The 27365-nt window shown below is 41.8% G+C and overlaps 1 pseudogene; it reads left to right on the top strand.

The window, feature by feature from the left end:
* On the top strand, positions 1 to 27365 carry LOC106490794 (myosin-1B-like; annotated as a pseudogene).

Consider the following 27365-nt stretch of genomic DNA (forward strand, 5'->3'; position numbering starts at 1 on the left):
ATGAGTTCAGATGTAGAGATGGTAATTTTGGAGAGGCTGCTCCCTATCTACAGAAGCCTGAGAAGGAGAGAACTGAAGCCCAGAATCACCCATTTGGTGCTAAGGCAAACTGCTTTGTAGTGGATGAAAAATGAATGTATGTGAAAGGTACCATCCAGAGTAGAGATGGTGGCAAAGTCACAGTTAAAACATATGATGATGCAGTGAGTAATACTACACTTTACTCATCACATATGCTCATCCAGCTCAGAAAGTTCTCCTACTTCGATTTCTTTTTCTCTTTTTCCTTCTGGTTTTGTCAGACTGTGACAGTAAAGGATGACAAAGTCTTTCCTATGAACTCACCCAAATTTGATAAAACTGAAGACATGGTAATGATGACCCACCTCCATGAACCTGCTGTGCTGTACAATCTCAAAGTGCATTATGCAGCCTGGATGATCTACGTAAGTACAGGCAAAAATCTTCCTGTGGGTAGCTAGGAAAAAACACTATTCTAAGCCAAGTGGAAGCCAGCTTGCTGTCTCCTGTCCTTACAGACATACTTGGGTCTCTTCTGCATCACTGTCAACCCCTATGAGTGGCTGCAGTGTACAACCCAGAGGTGGTGGCTGGCTACTGAGCTAAAAAGCGCCAGGAGGCCCCTCCACACATCTTCTCCATCTCTGACAATGCCTATCAGCTCATGTTAACTGGTGAGTCATTTAGCAAGAATAGGAAACCCTAATATATGAGAGCTGGCTGCTTTGTCAAGTGACAGTTGATAGATTAGGCCATATTAGGATTTGCATATCTCTCAGGATGAAGGGAGCCAGAATTGTGGCTGCCTGCTTTGGCAGTAAATGCGCAGAGCACAGTAGTAGTCACTGAGGCAGTTATGACTTTACAGACTCATTCCATCACAGATGAAGGCAGACACACCTACACTTGAGTACCCCACTACCCAGCTTCCATCTCTCTTAACACTAGTGGAACTCTACTTAAAGATGCAATTTCTTAATACAGAGAAGTCCTGAGCCTCAGTTTCTCGCCAGTTCTCACTTACATAACAGAATTTTTTACCAGAAAAAGAAAGTTAATATAAGATAGCAGAATTTTTCTCAATTATGACTGTCCTTCTGTCTATCTATCTCATTAGTATTCTATGAGGTCTGCCATCCCCACAGCATCTGAGTGGCTGCTAAGTGTAAAGAGATGGTTAGTTCCCAGTGGCACATGATTGTATTACAACTCCTTATTTGACTCCTGTTGGTGGGGGAAATGCAGTGGCTCTGGACTCTAGAATGGTTGCGTTCCTTGCCAACTGTGCTGAAATTAGAGTAATTCTAATTGCATCAGGCAGTGATTTCCACAGACTTATTCTTGTCTGTGGTCCCTCTAACTGCCTTGATGGACAGCATAAGAAAATAGACAGACTTGGGACAGCTGGGACCACTTGCCTGAGGACAACAAAAGTAACCTCAGAAGGGATTCTTAAAAGGAAGAAAGCACATATCCTGATACCCCTTTCTGCTGAGCAGCCCAGCTGCTGCAAACTGAACCCACTGGTGCATTTGCAAGGTGTGGACTTCATTCTATAGCACAGAACAAACAACAAACATGCTCATGGCACAAGTGTCTGTCACCATAGTCTGTGAGAAGGTATGTACATCAAAGATGGTGCTTTTGTCAGCATGTTATTTGAGTATCCAAGGGCAGCGGAACCTAAGGAGATTCCAAGGCTGAAGATTTTTTCACACTCTGAGGCAGCTGTCTTTGACTGATGGGTTGTTATGGAGAAGGCAAGTCCATCACAGGCACCCTTCTCCTTCCATCAGCACCATTTCATAATCTGCTTGGCTCAGCTTTCACCAGCTGCTCACTACGCTAGATCTGATGTCAGCAACATTTTGAGACAGCTGAGAGATGTACTGACCATGTGTGATTAAGGAAAATCACCAGACTCTTAGATGAACAGCAACTTGTTTTATCTTCTTCCGTGTTTATTCATAGAATACTTTATTTCTTTAGTATTCACAATCTCTATAGCAATACTATGTGCCTTTTCATAAGAACACGACATAAAACACCTCAGGTTACAGTTCTGTCTAGCCCAGCATCCTGTCTCAGACACAGGCTGAAAGTAGATGCCAGACAAAAGTATAAGAACAAGGAAGTGTGTTACAGTATGTTCCCAAAACACTTTCTCAGGCTCCAGCAATTTGGGGCTCAGGACTTCCCAACTGATAGGTGACGCCTCTGTATTCTCCTCTGCTTCCTCTGTTGAGATTCAGTTTGATTCTCTCCCATTTTTTTTCCCATCAGTCTTTCTAGACCACTACTTCATCTTGGCATTTGAATCGTTCTTGTTTCTTCTATGTCATCTGCTAAATGAGGTAACCCAGCCTGCAGACAAGACTCCAGATATAACACATGTATAGATTTGCCATATCTTCCAGGCTGTTCTCCATTCATGGTGCCTCCTTCTGAGGTCCTTGACCACATCTGCGCACTGAAAGGAGGTTTGGTGGAGTCAGCTGCACTGATATACACATCTCTTCTTAAATGAGGAATTTCATTTAGAAAGCTGAAAAATACATGTGAGATGGCATTACTCTGGGTTTTTTGGTTATGTTTTTTTCAATTTTTATATTGAACTTCATATGCTACTATGTGGTATTTATTTTATAGGGTTCAATCTTCCTCTCTAAACTAATTTAAACCCTTTGCACTACTTGCAGACAATGTAGGGAATCATTCTCCCTTTCCATTCCAAGATGTTAAAGGACACACTGAATAGCATGAACAAAGATGCAATAAGTTGAGGTCTGCTGCTGACCTTTCATATGGATAAAAACTGATCATCTTTCTCTTGTTTTTTGTTTTTCATCTCTGGCTTAGAAACTATCCCTGGCAACACCCTCATGTCCTGACTACTTAGGCTCAGTCATGACTTTGCTAGAAGCCTTTAAAAAAGGTTCACCGTATCATTCCAAAAAAAAGCACATTGTGATTCTGCCTTGTGCAGCCTTCCTGTACTGTAATGCACAGAAAAGAAAAAAAAAATGCAGAAGCTGCTTTCCTCCCGTATTTTTTCAGTTAACAAGGGTGATGCAACATAGGTTTGAGGAACTTTATATGTCCATCTTTCCTTCTGCAGCCATGTATCCAAAAAACTCCAAGCATTGCTGCTCTCTGCTTTTTTCATGTTTGCAATGTGATTTTGAGACTTCATCCATGCCCCAGTCTTCTTTTTAAAACCTGTCTGGGGATGTACTTCTGTATTCTGAAAGGCTTCTGTTTGAATGTAACTGCAAAGATTTACATTCTCTCTTGCTAGGTGCTTCTTGCTTAAGGTTGTACCTCTCCCTGAGATTGTCTCGTGCCTGAGGAATCTCCACGAAAATCCCAGAATTTCCATATTTTCTTTTGTTGCCTTTGTGAGCAGTGGAATGGGGATAGGGAAGCTGGTCCCTGATACAGATTTCAAAACCCCTGAACTCCACAGTAATGATTATATATGTAATATACAATATATGCTAGCAGGTACAAGAAGGGAGCAAAATATAGATCTGTCTTTCAGCATTTCCCCCCCTGAAATCAATGGCTATATAAACAAGTGATGGCCAATGAGTGCTTAAAAACTCTGCTAAATTGAAGGTTGAAATCATGTATGAAGTATAAAAGTGATCTATGTGTGTAATACGTCCTTTGAAATATTCATTTTTAACCGGTAGTGAGGTTTGATGAGAAGCTGCTTCTCCTGTGACTAGGGAACCCTGGAGAATCAAATCACCCAGGCCAACCCACTGCTCGAGGCCTTTGGCAATGCCAAGACTGTGTGAAATGACGACTCCTGACACTTTGTGAGTTCATTTCAGATTTGTTGGAATGCAGGCATCTAATATTTCTCATGTCATATTCACTGATCACTATAACCAATGGGTCGATTTGTACTACTTGATAGGGAAAATTAATCCGGATTCACTTTGGAACAACAGGCAAACTGGCTTCTGTGGACATTGAAACCTGTCGGTTGGAGCAAGTCAGTGCATGTGCTTTGTGCTTTAATGGCCTCAGGTTCCCCAGAAGACGAATGCCATTTCTCTTTTCATTAGACCTTCTGGAGAAATCCAGAGTGACCTTTCAGCTAACCAGTGAAAGGAGCTATCGTATTTTTTACCAGATAATGTGCAGTAAGAAGCCGGAGCTCATTGGTGAGTGCCACTGGTGCGGGACTTAGCAGAGTGCTTTCTGTTTGTGCCGTGACCTGCCCCATGGCTATACTGGTACCAGTAAAGAGCACCGTATACTCGCAGATCTGCTTCTTATACCGACCCTTACAACCTCCCCTATGTAAGTCAAGGAGAAGTCACCGTTGCCAGCATCAACGACAGCGAGGAGCTGCTGGCGACCGATGCGAGCACGGAGGAGCCCCGGCGGGACTCGTGGCCCGGGGCAAGCCTTAGCCCTGCCTGCCTTCGCCTCGGCTCCCGGCGCCTCCTTCCCTTCCCTTCCCTTCCCCGCCCGCAGCCCCCGCACCGCCACGCGCGGCCTCTGGAGCCCCGCAGCGGCCGCGGCCGCTCACTGCGGGCGGCGCCGCGCCGGAGATGCTCCAGCGGTGACACGCGCTCGGCGTCCTGCAGGCACGCAGAAAGAGAGAGGAGCAGCCTGCCGGAGACAAACCTCGTTTTCCCCTCACAGCACATGCCGGTGCCTGCTATAACTCACTGTTTCAGGCCTTGCACTCCACTACCTTCCCTGACTTCTCTTTTTCTGCCGCAGAGTGCTGTGGACATCCTGTGCCCATCACATATACAAATGCAAATCCAAAGCATATACACCCAAACATCTTCCTTCTGAGAAGCATACAAGTATCTGCTCCCAGCACTATCATTCATGCCCAGGACCCAGTGACTCCACTCAGCTATCCCTCATGCACATTCAGCAATTAATATTCATCACATTCACCAATTAATATTAATATCCATGGACTATGCCTTTGTTCACATGAGCCTCACCTTTTCTCGCTCACCCTGTTGCTCCACCAGATGGCAGCATCTACAGCCAGCACCTTCATTCCCAGTTAGGGCCTGCTGCCATACGTAACCCCCAAAATCCACACTTCCTGCTAAGTGTGCACAGATTTTGTGTCCTATGCAATACAGACTAGTTAGAATCATGATTCTATTTCAGAGGATGGAATCATAAGGATACCTACATTGATCTAGCACTGAAGCTTCTCTTGTAGTGAGAGGAAAGAAGTAAACACTTCTAGGATGCAAATTTTCTGCTTGTAAGGTAGGCAACGTCTGTGTACGATTCTGAGACAACTTGAAAATAGTACAGCTGTTCTGAAGTGCCAAATTATTGCCATTTACACTCCATATAATGTGACAAATAATCTGATCCATCATGCACATCTATTGGAGCCAGCACAGCTGCTGTTGGTTATCAATTATCTATGCACACTCCTGAGGATCCATCAAGCCAAATTCACATTGGCAATTGGAACTTGATGGCTTGTAACAGACAGACACAACAGCATCAGACCTGTGAACAGGGTACTGAAACCCACCTTCTCCATTCCTCTCTTGATTTCACTGTTTTACATTCCAAATGGGGTAAGGCAAAGATGATTAAACCAATTGATTACAGTGCATATAATTAGCCTTTCATTCAATTCAAAGATGCACCTAAACAGTATTGTCCAATTGCCACATTCATGGGTTGTGGCTTGAACAACAGAGATTAGTCACAGTCATTCAGTCTGCTTGATTACTATAGTGACAAGTGACATATTAAGAACCTGTGCAGCACAGACTATAGTCACTGAAACAAACCACAAACCACAGGCACAGTGACATTATATTCACTTTCTCACTCCCCACCACTTCCTTTCTTCATGTATTCTTATTTCTTCCAGCCCATGGGCATCTTCTCCATCCTGGAAGAGGAGTGCATGTTCCCCAAGGCAACTGACACCTCTTTCAAGAACAAGCTCTGTGACCAGCATCTGGGCAAGTCCAACAACTTCCAGAAGCCCAAACCTGTGCCTGCTGTGTTCAGAGTATGTGAGTTTCCTCTTAAAACTTAGTCACACCTTCTTGACTGAATGAAATGATGAACAAAACCTGAATGAAAACACAAAAGCTGTATGGCTCTGAGCTCAAAACCCTACATTTTGCTCTATCACAGGAAAATCTAAACAAGCTGATGACTAACCTGAGAAGCACCCATTCTCACTTTGTGCATTGCCTGATTGCTAATGAGAGTAAGACACCTGGTAAGTCTGTCATTATACTCTGGAGACAGGGGGCTGACAAGAAATGGGCTGTTTAGCTTCTGCACCAATCTCTTCCAGAACAGTTCCCTTTGCATGGGAAATTCCCCCAGGGTTTGGCCTGTGGGCCAGTGCCCTAGTGAACCTTCTTGTATTGTTCATCCCGGCTGCAAAATTTTGGAACATTACAGAGTCCACAGCACTTACACATTCTACCCAGCCCTCCAACGTGTGTGCAGAGCTGAAGCAGATAAAGATGCTATTGATTAGAGCTGATTAAACAGTCTGTTGTGAGTAATGATCTCATTAAGCTCTTTAGCCCACTTGTGAATTTCTAATAAGAACCTATTTTTAAGGACCACTGTGTCATTCAGAACTGTTGGGTTCAGCTCAAGACTTACATTTTCTATGTATTTGTTGTTAGGCTCTGACTCACTGAGATGGATGGCTGTCACAGAAATGATGTTGTATTGTTCGTAGCATTCCTTTTATAAGCTGCTGGGTGCTGCTTGAACCTGAAAAGCATTTTGATATAAAGTTAATTTTGTTCCTTTACTTAATTAAACATTAAACTCTCATGAAGACTTTTGTCTCCAAGAAGAGTCAAGTTTTGGAGGGCTTTCATATGGCTGTTAAGTTACACTACCTGGGGAGAGATTTGTCTGTGTAGGTTTTAGGAGTCTAATCATTATGAGGTCTGATATTGGTGGAATGATAAGGCATGGTGAATGTAACAGAAGGACAAGTAAACTAGAGCTTAACATCTATTTAATCTGCTGAGGAAACAAAAGACCTATTTCAGAATGTTTTCTTACTTTCTCACTTATATCTCCCTGTGTAACCTTGAAGACCACAAGCCAGGATTTAAGCAACACACATGTATCACATTCACATCTCAGCTATTCATCTAAACTCATTTTATATTCAATGGCAAGAAACAGGCATTTTAAAGTATGACTCATCTGGCCCCTTTTACACATCTATCTTAGGATGAGATGAATCACATCCTAGAAGAAACTGTTTCACTCTGGCTGCAAATGAAACTCAAATGGAAATGTCCACTTTGCATATCCCTAAAGTGAAAAGAGAGGAATCCCAATGGGTTCTTGATAGTCGAAAAGGTGTAAGGGAAGAATTAAGGAAACCTCCTCAAATAGACAAGCACATTTGAATGGATGATTTCACCAGATACGGCTGTCATTTTAATGTTCAGGGGTCTGTTTTGACAAAGATGACTCAGAAGGAATCTGACTTTTGCCTTTTAAAAGAAAGTGAAAGTAGCAGTGTGTGAGCAAAGTTAAGGATTGTGAAGTAAAGGAAGAGAACCTGGACATTTTCTGATTTTCGCTGGTTTTAGGCTGTTTATGCTCAGTTTTTCTAACAATTCCTTCAGGTACACATTTGCTGAATAAGCTGAAAAGGTAAAGTTAATGATAAGGGGCCATTCTGCACAAATTAATGTCTCTAGCTGCTGACAGAAATTTCTACATGATAAATTGATTCCAAGAGTATTATATTCTACCAGTTTTACTTTGTTTGCAAAACATGGGATTAAGACTTAGAAATACAGCTATTTTATCCAATGGATATTTCAGGAGGAGAAAGACAATTGTTCCATTTTAATCAGCTGTCTTTTACATGAAGTTAAAAGGAGAACTTAAAGCAGACATCATCCAGCTCATCCATTCCTGTGTTGAAACCTATTTAGCTATCAAAAGCTAATAAAACTTGAGGCTAGTCAATAAATGCATGGCAGACCCAAAGGTAAAATCTTAGATACCATGAACAGTTGATTGTCTAGATGGTATTATATCCTACCTTGTGCCTCCTCTGCCTACAACCAATGAGAATGCTAAAACTATCAAGGATTTTTCAGTTTGTCTCCTAGAGAACTTCCTTGCCATTTTTGAGTAATGTGGCCCTTTACCTTTGGACATGGGATATTTACAAGCTCTGTCAGTCCATCATTCTGAGTGGTAAAGCTCAACTGGTTGAAGCAGGTCTCTGCAACTTCTTTGAGTAGAAGACATGTCCTGTCTTCACTTTCTGTATTATTTCCAGACAAAATGCTCCATCTTTAATTAAGAGCTGGTTGAATTTCAGCAAAGAGGGAGGTGATTCTTGAATGCCAATACATTTGAGGACTATTTGGCAAAAAAAAAAAAGAGTGAGAGTTATGACAAATATATCTTGTTTAAGATGAAATGGACCATTTCTTGGTGATGCATCAGCTGCAGTGCAATGCGGTTCTAAAAGGCATTTGGATTTGCAGGAAGGGGTTTCCAAGCAGAATCCTGTATGCAGACTTTAAGCAATGGTGGGTATTTAGTTATTATTTTCTGTTACATTAAGGTAAGGTCTCAGGCCACAAGCTAAGACTTCTCTGGTGACACAGTGGAGAGACACCCCCCGAATCAGATTGGTTTAGTGGCATTTGAAGGAACCAGGTCATAAATACTGTCTTAGTTCACTCCAGTCTTCTCCCTCTTTGGTCAGACCAGAGGTTTCGTGTTTCAACAAAATCTGTTTAATTTCTAAATGGTAGTCAAATCCTGATGATTCAAAGGGATGCAAAGTGCTTCTAATGTAATATATAAAGTGTCATTATAGATTGCTCTTTGTAAGTCTCACTGAGTATAGATACAAAAATTATACACATGCCAGCATTGCCTTCTTACAGTGCACTAAGCACTCTGAAATCCAAGGCTTTTCTAGTGCTATGACACTGGCCTGCACCTTGTGCCTCGCCTTCCTTATCTGTAAAATGGAGATGAAGAAACTGGCTCATATGAGCTCATTTGCTATAAAGTACTGTATCAGAACTGGGTGTTCTTAAATATAACAACAGCATCTTCCACGCTGACTTGACAAAAAAAGCTCTTCCCCAGCAAGAAAACACAGCCTACCTGCTTTCTCCTTTCCTTTTTATTTTAGCAAAAAAAAAAACAGTATTATTCATTTTGTGACAAGAGTACTCAGACTTTGAGGAAGGGGATTCTTGGACTCAGGACCTCCCTGAAAATTCCTCTCCACTTGATGTTTAATTCAGCAAGGCATTAGCTGGTCTCAGTTGTTAAATCATAATTTGATATGAGAGGTGAAGGGATCTCTCCATAATGACCATGCTACAGAACCAAGAAATACTTTACAATTCAAAGTAAATGTGCTGAAGTTCAACAGGAACTTCAATGGAAATTTATTATACAGAATAAATTCATTGTGTCATTACAAGTACCTAGATTTTATATATATTCTTTCAATGTAGGTTTAAGGAGAGTAAGAAGTGCTTCAGTATACAAAGTCACCCATGCTCATTGCTGTATCTGACGAAACCCCTTTAGAAGGATTAGATGGTCCTGCGCACGAGACAGGATTACCTTAATCATTATATTACCTTGCAAAATGCTAATATTACTGTTAGCAGTTTCAGAATAATACTATGCCATTTTTAGCTTGAGCTCAAGAATTCAGCTGTAGGACTTGTGGGCAGGCAGTTCTGCAAGATCAGTTGGAATACAGCTGATTTTTGTTGGTTGTTTTAATTCCTCTTCTACTTTAATCTGAGTGGCCTTCCTCTGATCAATGAAACTAGACGAGAAGAAAAGGCTGACATGTTCTCACTATGTTCTTCCTAATTCCTGGACCTGCAAACACTCTTAAGTATGCACATTAAGTTTGTATGTAACAATATACTATGTTATTGCACAGCCAACAGATTCCACTAGAGAGTAGACATGTCCCCTTGTCATCAAATTCTGTTCAGCCAAGACTGTCTGTATTTCAGGAGGCATATTCGGTTGCTTTCAGACAGCTCAGCTTCCCATAACACTGTGTTATGATATATGCTTGCTGCTATTCTTCTCACCCTGTTTGGAACCAGTGCTTTGCAACCTGTCTTACCAGAGCTACAAGATTCTTAACGCCTCAGCCATTCCAGAAGCCAATTCCTTGACAGCAAAAAGGCTTTGGAAAAGCTGCTTTCCTCCATTGATGTTGACCACAACCAGTACAGATTTGGCCACACACCCTTTGGAAGAGTGGATATAATTAATGGCAAAAATTACTGTTCACTGAAAGTATTTCTTGCGTATGAAATCAGCCTTCACGATGATTAGGAAACAAAGTACAACACTTTTAAGAAAGAGCATAGAAACCTTGTGTGGCTCTGGGGGTATGTGTGAGGGGTAGCTCTGTCAGCCCTGGGGACACCACACTACCTGAATGATCCAGTGTGGCTGTCTGCTACTAGAACTAGTGCTGGCCATTTCTCCTGCCAGGTGAACTCACTGCATGTTAGGCATGCTCAGACATGAGTCAGGGACTTAGGCACACGTATGTCTAGCTTCCATATCAAAAGTAGTGTTTGATGGGATATTGATTCTTTGATCAGCACAGCTAAGGCAACAGTATCTCTGGATACAAGCCCAAGTGCCAAGAAGCAAGCACTACTATAATGGACATCACCATGTATGGTTCTCAAGTCGTCCATAACTCAGTTCACAGAACAAATCTTGAGACTGAGCATTGAGACACAGAAGGGTAGAGCACAGCAAAGAGACAGTAGTTGTACTATGTTGAAAGTTAACTCCTTGTTTTAATAACTATTGGTGAGACAGAGCTTCCACAACCTACTTTGGAAAAGTCCTCAAGCAACATTGCAGTAGCATGATTACAGCGCACATAAAGTGACTTGTCTGAATCAAAGGAACACTGAGGATATGAACAGCAAACCAAAATTTCTCTAGCTGCTAAACCTTTACTCTGCAGGGGATTTTCTACGACTGTCTTGTACTACCCTGCATCAGCTTCCAATGGCTGTGTATCTGCCTAGCCCTCAAACTACTTAAACCTCTTTCATGTTCTAGGTTTTCTTCAAGGCAGGTCTCCCAGGACTCCTAGAACAGATGAGAGATGAGAAGCTTGTAAGCCTCGTCACTCACACACAAACTATGTGCAGAGGGTACCTCATGAGAATTGAATTTAAAAAGATGAATGAAATAAGGTAATATAGGAACATACTAACAGTTGTATTGTGTCACAGCAAAAGTCCAGCAATGCAGTATCCTGTCTCAGGCAAAAAAACTGTCCTTAGGAAAGATCCTTAGAAAGACTATGGGAAACAGGGCAAGTACAAACAAATACTTTACCTAGCTATAGCCTCCCAACTTCTGGAAATGGCAGTTTAGACATTTACTGTTTGGATGCTGCATTTAGATCATGATATTTAACATTTAACAAGGAACTTTTCCTCCAGGAATACACTTAATTCCTTTTAGAACCAGTTTCAGCCTTTAAAGAACCCTGTGACAGTTAACCAGCTGAACAATGTGCTAAGGTTTGTCTGTTTTAAACATGTTGCCTGATAGTTTCATTGGATTAAAATAGTCCATTTTTGTAAGGAATGACATATAATCCCTCTCCCTTCCTGTAATTTTCTTTTACGGCCCCATCATCTAAGATGAACAACTCTAGCTTGTATAGAGAAGGTATTCCATACTTTTGACCATCCTGGATACCCTTCCAATTTCTTTTCTGTTCCTTTGAGATGGGATTATCCATGCAAAATTTAGAGTGTAGGAGTGGCAGCACTGGGCCAGCTCAGCAAACTGACTCCAGCAGTGTCCACAGGTGAAAGCTTTAGGGAGAGCAAGGATGGTATAAACATATAGGATACTCTGCCAGCCAGCTGCTTTTATCTGCAATACCATGCAGTATATACTTAGCTAAGGGGCTTCCTGCACCAGGGATAGTTTCTAAGAATTCAATAACCCTCGTTGGATTTCTCTGAAATGAATTTGTCTAATCTCCCCTTGAACTATGGGCATCCACAAAACCCTTTGGCATTCAATAGAATAATAAGATTTCATTTTTGTTTTCAGTTTCCGTTTTAATAATTCCTAATATTATAGTTACTGTTTTGACTGACTCTTAAGCATCAAGCTACTGTTTCCACAGCATTATCTACAGCAGCTCCCAGATATATAATCCCAGCAGCAGTAGTTCAAGAAAATCAGTTTTCACTCTGGTTTTCACCTGAGCACTTGCTCTTTCTTCTCACTGAAGAGATTCCCAGGCAACATGCCACAAATATTTGTCTGTTTGGAGTATTTCTCCCTCTTATATCCAGATATAGTTATTGTCAGTGCTATGAACCAGTCATTCAGCCCTCAAAGGCCTAGAAGCCACCTTTTTTTAAAAAAGCAAGGGAAATGAGACAAAAAATCACCTGCAAAAATTCCTTAAGCAAAATGCTGATGCTCTGTGGCTGAAAACTAGAGTCTGTTTCCAGCCCAAGCTTCACCAGCCTCATAGACTGTGTCTTAATGTCTTTTCAGAGAATCCACTTATATCATCCAGTACAATATTCGTGCATTTATGAATGTCAAGCACTGGCCCTGGATGAAGCTGTATTTCAAGATGAAGCCCTTGCTGAAGAGTGCAGAATCTGAGAAGAAGATAGCCAGCATGAAGGAGGAGTTTGAGAAAACCAGGGAAGAACTTGAAAAATCTGAGATAAAGAGGAAGGAGCTAGAGGGGAAAAATGGTGACCTTGCTGCAAGAGAAAAATGACCTGCAGCTTCTGATGCAGTCTGTGAGTAATCTCCATTTTCAAATTTACTCTACTTCCACTTCTTCTGCAGCTCTTTCCCTTCTCTTTTCCACTCTCCTATGTAAAGAAACATGTAATGGGGCCAGATTCTCCACTGCTTTGTATCTGGTCTTGTCATTTACACCTAAGCAAAACGAGTACACAGTAGATATAAAACAATACCACCAGTATGAACAAAGGAAATTCTCTCTGGACTGCACTGTAAACCCACATTACCATTAAGCAATTACCAATGGAAAAATCAAATGTGCCACAGTAGATACAATGTGCTTCTAACTGTAGTCTCAGAATTTGGATAAAATACAGGCTGTTTCCACATCTGCTGACTGTTATAATATGGAACCAGGAGTAGGGCTGTTTTTCTGTCAGCACATCAGCTTAACCTCAACCAGTTTTCCGAGTTTCTTTGTATCCTTCCTAGTATGTAATGTCCTGTTCTCCAGAGCCCCCTTAGTCAAGGATTATTTCAGGCTTCTTTAATCCCTTCATGGATGATAAGCCAGAAAACCAAGAAGCTCAGGTTTAACTAAGTTAACTAACTTTCAGGTTAGGATACCTTTCAAAGTACTTGATAGTTTCAGATCTTAAAGCATAAAATAACACCAGAGATATGATCACTGCCTTCAGAGCATTGTCAGACTCTTCCTTGATTCCCCGGTTTCTCACTGTTTCAGTGCTGGCAGAGTCCTTCCTGTCTTCTCTCTTTCTTGAAAGTCACATTTTGCTATGGAATTTTCTATCTACCCTGCTGAAGAGTTATTCACTCCTCATCTTCTACATGTTTGTCCTCAGATAATATGCACCCACCAGCCATGGTTTTCACTGCTCTACAGGCTTCATTCAGCACTTGAGAGAGAATTAAACAGATGGTCCTACATTACTGCAGTGATGGCTTTCAGCCACTACTCTTCTGGGAGGCAACAGATACCTTTTCTGGTATTCTGCCCAGAATACATCACGGTAATGTTACTTTGGGCAAAATTGTGTGTGTGTTGATCACATTGCTCAAAATATTAGTTATTGAGGAAGTTGCAGGCTAAATTTAGGTTGCGCAGTCGTGCTTTGCCACTAGCCTGACTCTGTCTTGGCTGAGAGAGAGGTTAGAGAATGATGAGAGCCAGGTCAGTTCCATGTAAATGAAGTGGAAGAGGAGAAATCTGGGGAGATACAGTCTGACCTGTCTCAGTAGAGCTAGAGGAGCTTATTAAAGACACAGAATCATCCAGCACTCTGTGAAAGATGACTTAGAAATGCTATTAGTTTTATAAACCTACCTCTAAGCTCATGCCTCCATGAAGTCCATTGCTCTGCCCACCTACTGTTTAGCTCACTGATTCTCTGCAGGCTCCTTATTATGACTTCACACTCTTGAGTTTTCTACTGCATACTCAAATCCATCTAAACACCTGAAGCATGGGCTTATTGTCCACTTTCCTAAGCCATGACCCAGCAGGGCATTTTCCTCATGAGCACATCCCATGCATTACCATCGTTTGCCTAGAAATTGTGCCCTTAGCTGTGCCATCCATTTCCTACAGATGGTGCTTTAACAACATATGTTGCCTTTTATCACTTTTATGATAAATATAACATGCCTTCAATATGTTCTGACAGGAGAGTGAAAATCTAGCTGATGCTGAAGAGAGATGTGAAGGACTCATTAAAAGTAAAATCCAGCTGGAAGCTAAAATTAAAGAACTAAGTGAAAGAGTAGAGGTTGAAGAGGAGATGAATGCTGAACTGACAGCAAAGAAGAGGAAACTGGAGGATGAGTGCTCTGAGCTGAAGAAAGATACTGATGATCTTGAACTGACTCTGGCCAAAGTGGAAAAGAAGAAACATGTAACACAGAATAAGGTGACAGAGGAATCAGGGAAGTATTCTTCTCTGGGTTCCCCAGACAGCTTTCAGTTCTGTGAAATGACTCCTAAGTGCTCTGAAAGGAAGTGCCCAAAGGATAGGAAAGACATATTGCCAATTAATTACATGAGATAGATTTTTTTTTGTTAAAATTATAGCTTTCTGATAGGAAAAATATATTTCCTGTGACATATAGTTCAAAAAGAGTTAACAGGTTGTTGAGGTGCTTGATAGAATTTGCCTATTTGACTATTTGCAGCCATAAGGAACCAGTATATTTGTGTCTCCTGTGGATAATGGAGGACTAGTGTGATTGTGAGTTACTCAGCACAGAATGGCTGTTTTTCCTTCCTCTCTTGCATTAACAAAAACTGATTTTGCAGATGTCAAACAGTTTCTTATGATTCTTTTGTATTTAAGAAGCCCAGGTCTCAACTAGAATGGACACCCTTTCCTTCCATTGACTTGACTATTTGATGGGAGTTCCTTCCCACTTCTCAGGATCAGACTCTTAAGTTTAGGTAGGAGAGTCTAAATCAGATGATCATTAACTCATTTATCTCCCAGTAAAAGCACAGGTCTCTTGTTTAGATATATCTAAACAATCAATATGAAGAGACAGAATTCAAATATATATGTTAGAATTCAAAACCCCAGATCTGTGGTGACAGTGTTCAGTCCTGCCATGGAAAAAACATTAGAAGACATGTAATTATACCTTGAGGTTCCCTTCATTATCATCACTGGGAAAAATACTGAACCCTAAGTTTGTAATCATGGATATGTTGGGTATTTCTATACTGTTTACAGGAAACCTAGTTGGTGCTGGGTGTTAGGATGAGGGAGTGTCTTTTCAGCTATTAGGGCCATAGGGCTAAAGCACATAATAGGGTGGACTTTCCTTATTCACAGTCTCAGGCATTCCCATCCAAACAAGACAAGCAGGAAGCAAGGGTCAGGCAGACTAATGCAGAGAGCCTGATGCGTTTGAGATAAGGCTGCTGGTGTACAATGCTCCATGAAGTACAAGAAATAAGTTCCCAAGATAAAGCCAACAGAGATGCTATGTCCTGCAGCCCAGTTAAGAGTTCTTGCTCTACATTTGTGATTAACCTGTTCCAAGGGCAGAGGCTTCTTTGGCATGTTATCATGTTCCTTCCACTTTTATGAAAACCTTAACATAGCTGTAGCCATGTATGGCAGTTGATAATATCTTTTGAAACAATCTCACTTGCACAGAGCTCACAGCTGTGTACCTAGCACATATATCACATGCAGAAAATGCATTTTTTGAGCAAGAGCAACCCAGAGGGCTTTAGTGAATCCCACTGTGGAAGAGCTTGCAGGGGCAGGTGCAGATACAGCACACATTCCACTATAGCATCCAGCAGGATAGGACTGGGAATCAAGAACAACTAAAGCAAGAATTCCTACCATTGCAGGACCAGAGAGGTATGACTGTCAGGCATGACACTAGTTGCTACCCTCATGATGAATGATACAGACCTTCTGCAGAAAGTGCTTTGGCTACACCCCATTCTCTGCATCCCTCATAGTATGGATACTGCCTGTCTATTAGGTTAAGAATCTTACTGAAGAGATGGCAGCTCTGGATGAAAATATTTCTAAACTCACCAAGGAGAAAATGGCCCTTCAGGAGGCCCACCAGTGGACACTGGATGACCTGCAAGCTGAGAAGGACAAAGTCAGCACACTCACCAAAACCAAGACCAAACTGGAGCAGCAAGTGGATGATGTCAGAGAAAGTTTTTGGGTGGCGCAGGCGGATGCTCTGACAGATTAGGAGAGACTAGAAACCTGTGGTTGGGAGTGTGAACAACATCTAAAGCAGCTAAGCCAGCTCTAATAATTTCATCCAATAAATCATTTCCATTTGACTGGGTATTGGGGAATACAGTACATCTTTCATCTTTCCCTGGCTATTCAAACTATGGCTGTGCTTCTTCATCAGTGGGTATGTCACCATTCTAACTTTGGTGCCCAGTTTTAACCAATTAGTTGGAGCAGTATGTCTGTGGCAGTTTGAAGCTTGCTGCAGACTGATTCATGGTCTCTTCTTACGCTGCAGTGTGGATATACACTTGGAAGTTAGAGACACTGAGGATTTGTCAGTATTTTGCAGTCTATATGCTATGAACTGCAGCCACTTGAAAATTTTAATTTCTGTATTTTTCAGAAACTTGCACTTGGACTTCACACTGCCAAGCAGTGGCCAGCTTCATATCCAAAACCAAACCATAATGGTGTCTCTGATTCTGCAGCAAGAGGTGACTATTGTGGGGATGGATTGTTTTCCCTGTTTATAAATTTCCAAATCTAGTTAGATTTTTAGATCAAGAATAGTTACTTTCAATATATATTTATGTGGTTTAGCTTGAAGGGTTTCTGGAACAAGAGAAGAAACAGCGAATGGACCTTGAAAGAACAAGGAGAAAACTGGAGAGGGATCTGAAGATGTCTCAGGATTCCATCATGGATCTGGAAAATGATAAGCAACAGATGGATGACAGGCTGAAGAAGTATAGCACTGACTTTTTATGCTCTGAATTCTAAAATTCAGATTTTGTCTTAACCATATTGAATTTTCATTCTTGTTCTTTATTGGAAGGGATTTTGAAATCAGTCAGTTGCAAAGTAAAATTGAGGATAAGCAGGCTCAAAGTTCTCAGCTGCAAAAAAAAATTAAGTAGCTTCAGGCAAAGTCTAAGACTTACTTGTGTTTTTAGTAGACAGGCAAACATTTCTTAGTATTAATGGACATTTATTCTTATAGTGTTCTACAAAAATATTTTGCTACACATGAATGAAACAATTAACATGGACTCGGTACAATTCCCACCTCAGGGCAGTTTTTCAGAGGCTCTGGTCTGTGCTGGTCAGTGACTATACAAGAAATCCCTCAAGCTAAGCTCAGCAGGCTTTGAAAATGGATCAGATACTAAGTTATAACAGTAGTGAAGACACTAAGGACAACCTTTCTGAGAAAACAACAGAATGTGACATAATCTCTCATGATTAGAGCAGATATTACCTTTTAAATGCAGATACAGGAAGAGAGTTCCCTTAAGTGCTAAATATTCCATAATTGCTTATTACAAGATTCCTTCCATCTTGTCTGCTGATGGAGACAGAACACTGTTTTATTTTGGCCTGACTTTTTGGATGTTTCTAAGGAACTCACATGACCTTACATTTTCCAGTGCCATATCCCTTATGCCTTTAGAAATGTGCAATACTATACCCTTCATAATATAATAAATCCATTCTGAGACATAACATATACTGAAATATCAGATCATAAATTCTCTGTTGTTCCAAAACTGAATATTGCCTGTCCTAAGACACAGTTCAGTGAAATTTCTCATGGTGCTTTATTCTGTATGCTGATACAAATGGAAGGGAATATTTTCCTGTTTATTCCTTAATGCTAATTTCAAATATGTCTATTTGGAAGTCCTCATTTAACCAAATAACCTTCATAGGCTCGTATAGAAGAACTGGAGGAAGAAATTGAGGCTGAATGTGCAATCCGTGCAAAGACTGAAAAGCAGCGAGCTGACCTCTCCAGGGAGCTAGAGGAGATCAGTGAGCGCCTGGAAGAAGCAGGGGGAGCTGCAGCAGCTCAGATCGATATGAACAAGAAGCGTGAGGCAGAATTTCAGAAGATGCGCTGGGACCTCAAGGAGGCCACTCTGCAGCATGAAGCCACAGCTGCTGCCCTGCGGAAGAAGCATGCGGACAGCACGGCCGAGCTTGGGGAGCAAATCGACAACCTTCAGCGCGTCAGGCAGAAGCTGGAGAAGGAGAAGAGTGAGCTGAAGATAGAGATTGATGACGTGGCCAGTAACATGGAGTCTGTCTCCAAAGCCAAGGTAGAAGGAAGGAAACACTTCTAATAACTACTGTTGCTCTTTTGAACACTTAAAGAAGCTAAAGAATATGCTTTCTATGCCTTAACAGAGCAATCTGGAAAAGATGTGACGAGCTCTCAAAGACCAGTTCAGTGAAATCAGAACCAAAGATGATGAACATACGCAACTAATTAATGATCTGAGCACACAGAAAACTCATCTACAGACTCAGAATGGTGTGTCCCTAGATTAAATGTAATTAATTGTACTGTGCCAAGTTCTTAAATGTGCTGCCTGAATGCCTGTGTATTTTCTAATACATTTGACACTCAGTGATCTGAACAAAACTCAGGCTGTGGAATTTCCTCCTGGTAGCAGTTATGGAAATTCTACCCACTGAAACACAAAAACCAAACTGAAGAAAGCACTGGCAACCAAAATTAATGTGTGGGTTCATGATCAGTGTATCCCCTTTCCTTTGAGGCCAGCACAGCCTTTATCTTCAATAGCTCTTTTTTGTACCTAGTGGGAATGAAATTGTTTCTTTCCCTTCATTTTACCACACTAAATCCAAATTCTTTTAATCTCTTTCCATACGGCCTGCTCTTCTCATTCATATGTTATGTCTAGTGTCTGTCTAAAAAAAGCATTTTCTCATTAGGTGAACTTACTTAGCAACCGGAGGAAAAGGAGTCCTCAATTTCTCAGTTGACAAGAGGCAAACATGCTTTCATTCAGCAGACAGAGGAGTTGAAGAGGCAACTAGAGGAAGAAAATAAGGTGATTTGTTTTAATTGATTAGTCGGCCCAGAAAATTGTAAAATAAATCAATGAGCTAAGACAATAAATGAGAGTTCTCCTCTGAGAAAGGTGGAAACAGTGAAATTTTTCAACTTTGCCTTGGAGTATAATACACAGAAGGGACATTAGAAACAAAGTAAGGAAATAGTTTAAGCCCTTCTTGTCATCCTTTCTGAAGTTCAAATGCAAGAGAGAAGCAAATGAAAATAGCTCTGTATGTATACCTTACTGCTACAGGAAATCCCTGAGGTAAAGAATACAGCAGAAGCCAAAGAAGAAAAAACAGGAGTACAGAAGTGTCCAGGGTTAGATATGACAACATAGTTTAAACTGTCTTCCACTTTCAGATATACACCAAATTCTACATAAAGAGCTTACAGGGAAACTTCCTCTGGAGAGATTATTCCCCCTCTGTTCATTGTTGGATTTCTTGCTTCTTTGCCTGAAGCACTCGGTGCTGCTCTGTTTGAGAGGCAGTATCCCTGACAAGCTGAACAAGCACCTGATCTTTATTGACAATATCAGCTCTGACACACAGAGTCCCAAATGTTATTCACCCTGCTCACCAGTCTTCCCTTACTCTAGCAGTTGTTGCACATGAGCAGCGAGAGGTGGAGTTTGTATCAAAATGCAGTAAAAAAATCCTATCACAAATTGTTAATGTTTTGACAAGTTGCACAATTTTAACTACCCAGGCTAAGATTGGCCCATGCCTTGCAACCTGCTCATCATGACTGTGACTTGCTCCGGAACAATATGAAGAGGAGCAGGAAGCCAAGGGTGAGCTGCAGTGTACCCTGTCCAAGGCCAGTAGTGAAGTGGCCCAGTGGAGAACCAAATACGAGATAGATGCTATTCAGCAGAGGAACTGGCAGAAGCCAAGTAAGTGGAGGGATGTTGCTGGGCAAGTAGAAGGATATTTAGGTATAAATGTAAGAAGGAACTGGAGGAAACCAGAAAATGCTTGTGGTGGGAATGTGCAAAGCAGTGTGCTTTATAATATGTAGAATTGGGACAGAGTGGTGAGGAGCTATGGTGAGGAGCACCTAACAGGACATACAGTAACGATAATGTCGCGATGTTTTAAAAAGCATGAAGTCATCACAAAGGAGATTGCAAGAATCTCTATCTAGTTAAGCAGCACATCTGATCAAGCAGATTAAACCAGTTTTCATACTCAAGCTAACAAGTCCTGCCTTTCGGCTGGTGATAGTCCGCCAGCCTTTCCCCTGTATTCATGGTAGGCATAGCCTCAGACTCTTTACCAGATTCCACCCTTCACTGCCTTTAATAACATTGCTAAAAGAAGCAACGCTTTGCTCAAGTGATATTGCTTAGACATGTGTCTTGGCCTAGCCTTGTGTGTGTGAGTGAAATGTGTGAATGTGCTAAAGAAGAGGCCTCGCAGGGCTGTGGCATCCAACTCAAGAGACAGTTGCTAGAACATGATCTTTCTTAGTGAACTGAGAACAAGACCTGCAATAAAACAAAGACTCATGCAGCCTAATTCAGACTAGCCATATTGTTTCCAGGTATATGTCAAACCAAATTCCTGCTTGGGAGCTTGGGGGCATGCACTAGCACGAGCGGCGGAGGATAATTTAAGTATTTGCCACTGAAACAGCCAGAGCATGAATCACAGTGAATTGACTGTCACAGGCAGAGAACAGCACAGAGCAAAAGCTTGCAGGACAGGCTGTGACTCTCAGGTTCTTGTACCGTATGGGTGCAGGGGCAGAAGTGTTGCTTTTTTTAATGGTCTGATAGCTCCTGTCACCCCAGGTCCTGGCTGAAAGGAAGCAGAAATACCCTGAGAGTCAGGCTGACCTGGAAGCTGCCCAGAAGGAGTCTCACTCCCTTAGCACTGAAATCTTCTGAATGAAGAATGTCTATGAAGAAGTGCTTGACCAGTCTGAGACTGTCAGATGGGAGAACAAGAACCTCCAGCCTAAGTCCAGATTTCTACCATCAGGGATCCACCATGAGTGCTAAGGTGCTTCCACGTTTCTGAGCTACCAGAACTCTCCTCTTCCTAGGCTTTTGTTCCCTGCGGTTTTCCCACAAAGCTCAGCTTTTGCAAGTTTCTTTCTTGTCTAGCTGATCACAAAGTCATGTGTAAGCACACCCCTATGGCTCATTACAGCATCAGTTAATCATACTTCCTCACGGTTTCTAGTGCCATCTTTGTATCTCCCCCTCCCTCACACCATCAAAATCCCATTCAAGAATAGGGACAAAATTAATTGAATGGACAGAAACAATGATGAAAACACATATTCATCTTTTTCCGATCACTTCAGTCACTACTATTAGAAAAGATCTGGAGGGCTGTTGTCTATCTTGTGATTATTAGAGGACCATGCAGCTTAAATCTTACTTTTTTCCCAGCCACTTCAGATTTTAGCTCCTTCAGCCCCCTCTTGTCTGGGTTCTGTCTTTTCTTCCCTATCCACCCTCACTGTCTCTTGGAAAAGCCTTTATTATTTTTGTATGATCTGATCCTCCACAAAGTGCCTTTGAGAGTGTTTCATGAAGCTGCCCCATGATATAGCTTAAACATGTCACAGAATAACTTAGGTTGGAAAGGATCTCTGGAGGTCTCTAGTACAACCTCCTGCTCAAAACAAGGCTAACTTCAAAGTTACATTAGGTTGTTCAGAGCCTTGTTCAACTGTTTTTTATAATTTCCGAGCATGGAGATTTTATAGCATCTGTGGACAACCTGTTCCAGGGCTGCACCATTCTCATGGTGGAGAATTTTTGTCCTTATATTCAGTCAGGACTTCCCTTCTATCACGTTAGTACTGTTGTCTTTTGTCCTTTTGCTGTCCATCTCCAAGAACAGCCTCACTCCATTTTCTCTATAATTCTCCTTAGATAGAAAAAGATGAAAGAAGCAACTGACACATCCATAATCTTTAGATCTCACTAGATGGCCAGGCAGTAGGAACAAGAGTTTCAGTGGCCATGTGAATCCATCTGCTCTAATTTATGCATCTAAATGTCAGCAGTCTAATCCTGAATCAGTCACCGTAGGCTCCTTCTATAATCAATGGGAAGAAATAAGCATCTCTGGAGGGTCTGCTCTTAAAAGGGATGTCAAAAGTAAGTCAAATGTTTCACTCGCAGGAGATGTTTATTTCTGTCCACTGGTTGTAAAGATCCAGACTCAAGCTCTAACTCCTAGACATCTGAAGCTAGATGATATGAGTATCACAGGAAACAGGATGTATGGAAGGGGAGAATGCCCACACAGACACTGGGGCTTCTAGCCTTGAGTGGCACTAGTGCGGCGTCCCTAAGCAGAATTCAGGACGGAGATGCAAGAGAAAATAAGCTTTTTGTGAGCGTGAAGCTTGGCTGCCCTGTCTATTTTATATTTTCACATGTTCTGTTATCTCTGCAGCGACAACTGTGAGTGCCCACACCTTGTGGTATTGCAGGCATTTTTCTAAGGAGTCTTATTCCTAAATTACTGATTAATATTCAGCTGAGGAATAACGACTCTTGTGTACGGGAAGTATGGGAACAGCATTCTGCTTTTTCAGTGCTGGTCCTTTCCTAAAGGCCCATAGTAAAGCAAACATGCCTGTGTTACTGGCTCCATAGCGTCAAAGTTCTGCATAGGCATTCCCCAGCAATGGGCACTCCAGAGACAAATGATATTATTTCAACATTACTAAGGCTCTCTAGAACATGAAGAGGGAAAAATCTTGCATGTTCAGCTGGAGCTGAACCAGGTGAAGTTAGATGTTGACAAAAGGAGTGCAGAGAAAAACGAAGAAATTCAACAGCTGAAGAGGAATAACCAGAGGGTATTAGAGTCTATGCAGATCATGCTGAGATCAGAAGCAGAAATGATGCTTTGAGACTAAAGAAGAAGATGGAGGGAGATCTGAATAAAATGGAGATCCAGCTGAGCCATGCTAACTGCCAGGCTACAGAGACACACAAGCACCTCAAAGGTATGCAGGGGCAACTCAAGGTAGAGACCACAAAGACTGCTGTCCTACAAGGCTTTTGTCTCTCATTCTGCTCAGCTCTGAGTTTCATTGTGCTTTCACCTTCAAAGGATTCCCAGCTCCATTTGGATGATGTTTTGAGAGAGAATGATGACCTGAAGGAGCAGCTTGCGATGGTAGAGCATAGGAACAATCTGATGGCAACAGAACTACAGGAGATGCGAGCTGCCCTGGAGCAGACAGAGCGAGCCCAGAAAGTGTCTGAGCAGGAGCTGATGGATGACAGTGAGTGAGCACAGCTTCTCCACTCGCAGGTATTTGGTATCTCTTTTATAATGGGCATTTTGGAGTGTCATGAAATGGGGTGGGAATGACTGTCTTTGGAATGTTCCAACAGAACACAACCCTTCTCAACACAAAGAAGAGACTGGAAGTAGACATTACTTATTTACAGAACGAAGCTGAAGATAGCATTTAGGAAGACAGAAATGCAGAGGAGAAGGCCAAGAAAGCAGTCACAGATGTGAGTTCTCTTGCTTGTCTCCCTTCTATTTTTTGCTACTGCAGTCACTTCTATGCCTTAGGAAGGCAGCAACCAGGTGGAGAAGAATTAATTCTTCATCTTAGGAACAGAAAATATCAGTCACACAATCCCTTCCACACAGAACCAGCACAACCTCTTCCTCACCGCTTGGCATGGAAGAACACTTCAGTCTAAGTCCTCAACCTATTAGCAGTCTGCATTGAAGAGACATCCTGCCTCCTCTTTGCCATGTCCACATTCACTGTTGCTTCCAGAATAAATGTAATGGATAGGATAGAACACAGGGTGGCAAAAATGCAGTAGGAAATGTCCAAGACTACTCTGAACCAACTCTTGTTTAGACACAGCACAGAAAAACAGAAAATGAGACTGATACATGCTTCTATACAAATGCTAGAGATCTAAGAAATAAAAAGCTTTACCACATGGAAAAAAGACAATCAGTAGGACATTATAATACCACAGTATATAATGATGCACTCTGAATGGGCTATTACTGTTCAGTTTTAGTACACTATCTATGTTAATGTATCTATGAAAACAGTCTTCTGGTGTTCCATGGCATCAGAAGAAACAAATTTTAGGACTCTAGGAAAAGAATGTGAAAATGAAAGCATTGTTAAACTATTGTATAAAGTCATGGTGCACCTGGGAGTACATAGCTCTGGTCCCTTTCCAGCAACAGTGCTCCATGTTCCACTCTGCCCTCTCTATCGCTTTTTTATGAAACAGAGGTGACAGCTATTCCTCCCGCACTCTGAAGAGCTCAGCAGGCACTAGCTCTTCCTTGCAGTTCAAGAGACACTCTGTGGTCCTTTCACTGGTAAAGACTGCTCAGGAGCCTGGCTTTCAGGCAAATTTAGGCACCAAAATGGCCAGCTATTCAAAATCATCCGGGAGCCTAAAGATGCAGATGGCTAGTTGGTGATATTTCCAGATGCCCCTAACTTCTACTGATTCTTTTGAAAAATGGAAGTTTGGTTCTTAAGTCTTTTGGGTACTTTATTTTATTTATTTATGTTTTCTTGTCATCAACCTGCTCATTCTTTAAAGCAGTGTAGCTTTTGAAATACAGATACTGAGAAATAGTGAACTTTTTTACATCACAGACCCTTAGCATGGTTAAGGACACTGACTGAGGATGTGGAGAGCCATACACTAATGTGAAGCTGGGCTTTGTTCCCAGAGAGAGTCAGAATTACCAGTGATGTGGAGACATAATACTCATTCATAACATAACTGTGCACTATGTTAGGCAGCCATGATGGCAGAAGAGCTGAAGAAGGAGCAAGACACCAACACCCACCTGGAGAGGATGAAGAAGAACTTGGAATAGACAGTGAAGGACCCGCAGCACCATCTGGATGAGGCCGGGCAGCTGGCACTAAAGGGTGGAAAGAAGCAACTCCAGAAACTGGAGGAGAGGGTATGATAAAGACTGGGGACTAAGGTCAAGTTTCCAAGTGGGACCTTGGTTTCTGGAACCTCTTGGTGGGAAGGTTACAACAGGGAAAACCCCAGGTTTCTGCAGTAGGTTTGACAAGAGTTAAACTGAGTAGTTGAATGATGCACTGCAGGTGAGGAACTTGAGAATGTCCTCAAAAAACTGAGTGACCAGGCAAAAATGATGGCAGATGGGCATCAGTGTAGACATATAAGGTAATGTATCTAGAAGAAAATAATTTAAACCATACTTTCATAGGGATGAACTTGGAACCGGCAGTTACAGTTCAGCAAGGAGAGATCTCAGAGTCACTGACGACAGTTCCCAGAAACTGCTGAAAGCGCAAGAGAAGCAAAAAAGCACACACACACACCCCCCAAAAAAAGGGTTTCATAAGGTATGGCATTGAGAACAAGACAGAGAGCATCATTTACCACTATATTAAACCTACTATGTGCAGTTCTGATCTCTGCATCTCAAAAAGGATCTAACAGTTAGAGAAGCACTCAGAGAATGGCAACTGAGGTGTTGGAGCTTTATAAGGAGAGACTAACATGGCTAGGACTCTTCAGTTTGAAGAGGGGATGGCTGAGGGAGTTGTGATCAAGGTTTACAGAATCATGAAAACAGTAAACAAGGTGCATTCTGAATGGTTATTCATCAAAATACACAATACTAGAACAAGGGACACATGGTGAAGATCAGGAGATCGTCATGTGGAGATCAGTTTAAAACAGATAAAAGAAAGTACTTTATACAGTAGGCAGTGAAATGCTGGAACCTGCTGCCATGGTAGTTTGTAGAGGCAGATGGAAGAAGGTTCAAAAAGGAATTAGATTAACTCATGGACAACAGGTCTGTAAATAGATACCCAAGGGAACAGGCACAGATATGCCTCCTAACACCCCTAATCCAATGTCTGTGAAAGCTGGGCAAGTATGAGCAGAATAGATAATGGCCAGGTCTCCTTGCTGTCCCTAAATAGCATCTGCTATTTCCAGTGCTAGAGACAGAGTACTGGGCTAGCTGGACAATTTGCCTGACCCATTTATTACACTCTTAAACTATCTGTGCTCCAAAGTACAGCACAACTGACCAGGAGTCAGGTGCTCTTGGCTGTGAGAGGAAATATCCACACAAAGAGAAAAAAATTGGTGTCCAGGCTTGTCTCTCATACTAGTATGTAACAGAACAGCAGTGGAGCTATGGGAGGCCTCATAAGACAAGCTATTATGGAATAGTCATGAAGATGAGCTGGACTTGAAGTTTAAAAATGAAACAGATATTTCCCATTTACCTGAATAACTCTGACAGAACCTGATTGAAACTACCATCTTTATAATTCCTCCCTTCCCTGTTTCAATTCCATCTTCTTTGACAGATTTAGGCCTGATTTTGATTGTAAATGCCCCAGCATGTACAGGTAAGTGTTTTGTATAAATGCCACACACACCACATCACTGTTAATACAGCATGGTGAGTAAGCTTTATATAGCCTAGCCCCAAAAAGCAGCTGCAGGAAGCTGCCCAGCACTCCCACTTTCTCTGCCGTCCACAGAACTCTGGATCCCAGGATCTTAACAGCAGTATTGGCAGCCATTCTCGGCAGCTTGCTGTCTTCACCATGCTACTGTGTTTCAGATTCATGAGTTAGAAAATGAGCTTGATGAAACAAGGAACAGAGTCACTGAAAGGTGTCCGCAAGTATGAATGAAGGCTGAAAGACCTCACTTACCAGGTATTTCCAATCCTTTGCTCTCTTTTGTATCTTCTTTTTATTCTAAGTGCATCACCCGGGTCCATGTTCCCAGGCTGATTCTGGTTTGTTTTCACTTCCCACAGTCTGAAGAGGATAAGAAAAATATTCTCTGTCTCCAGGACTTGGTGGACAAGCTGCAGATAAAAGTGAAAGCATATAAGAAACAGGCTGAGGAACGTGGAACTCTCTTTAAGTCTTTGTGTGCCACTGAGTGCAGTTTTCCAAAAAGTTTGGGCTCCCAATTCTGTTAA

The sequence above is a fragment of the Apteryx mantelli genome, chromosome 19, assembly GCF_036417845.1.
Source record: "Apteryx mantelli isolate bAptMan1 chromosome 19, bAptMan1.hap1, whole genome shotgun sequence".
NCBI classification, from domain to species: Eukaryota; Metazoa; Chordata; class Aves; order Apterygiformes; family Apterygidae; genus Apteryx; species Apteryx mantelli.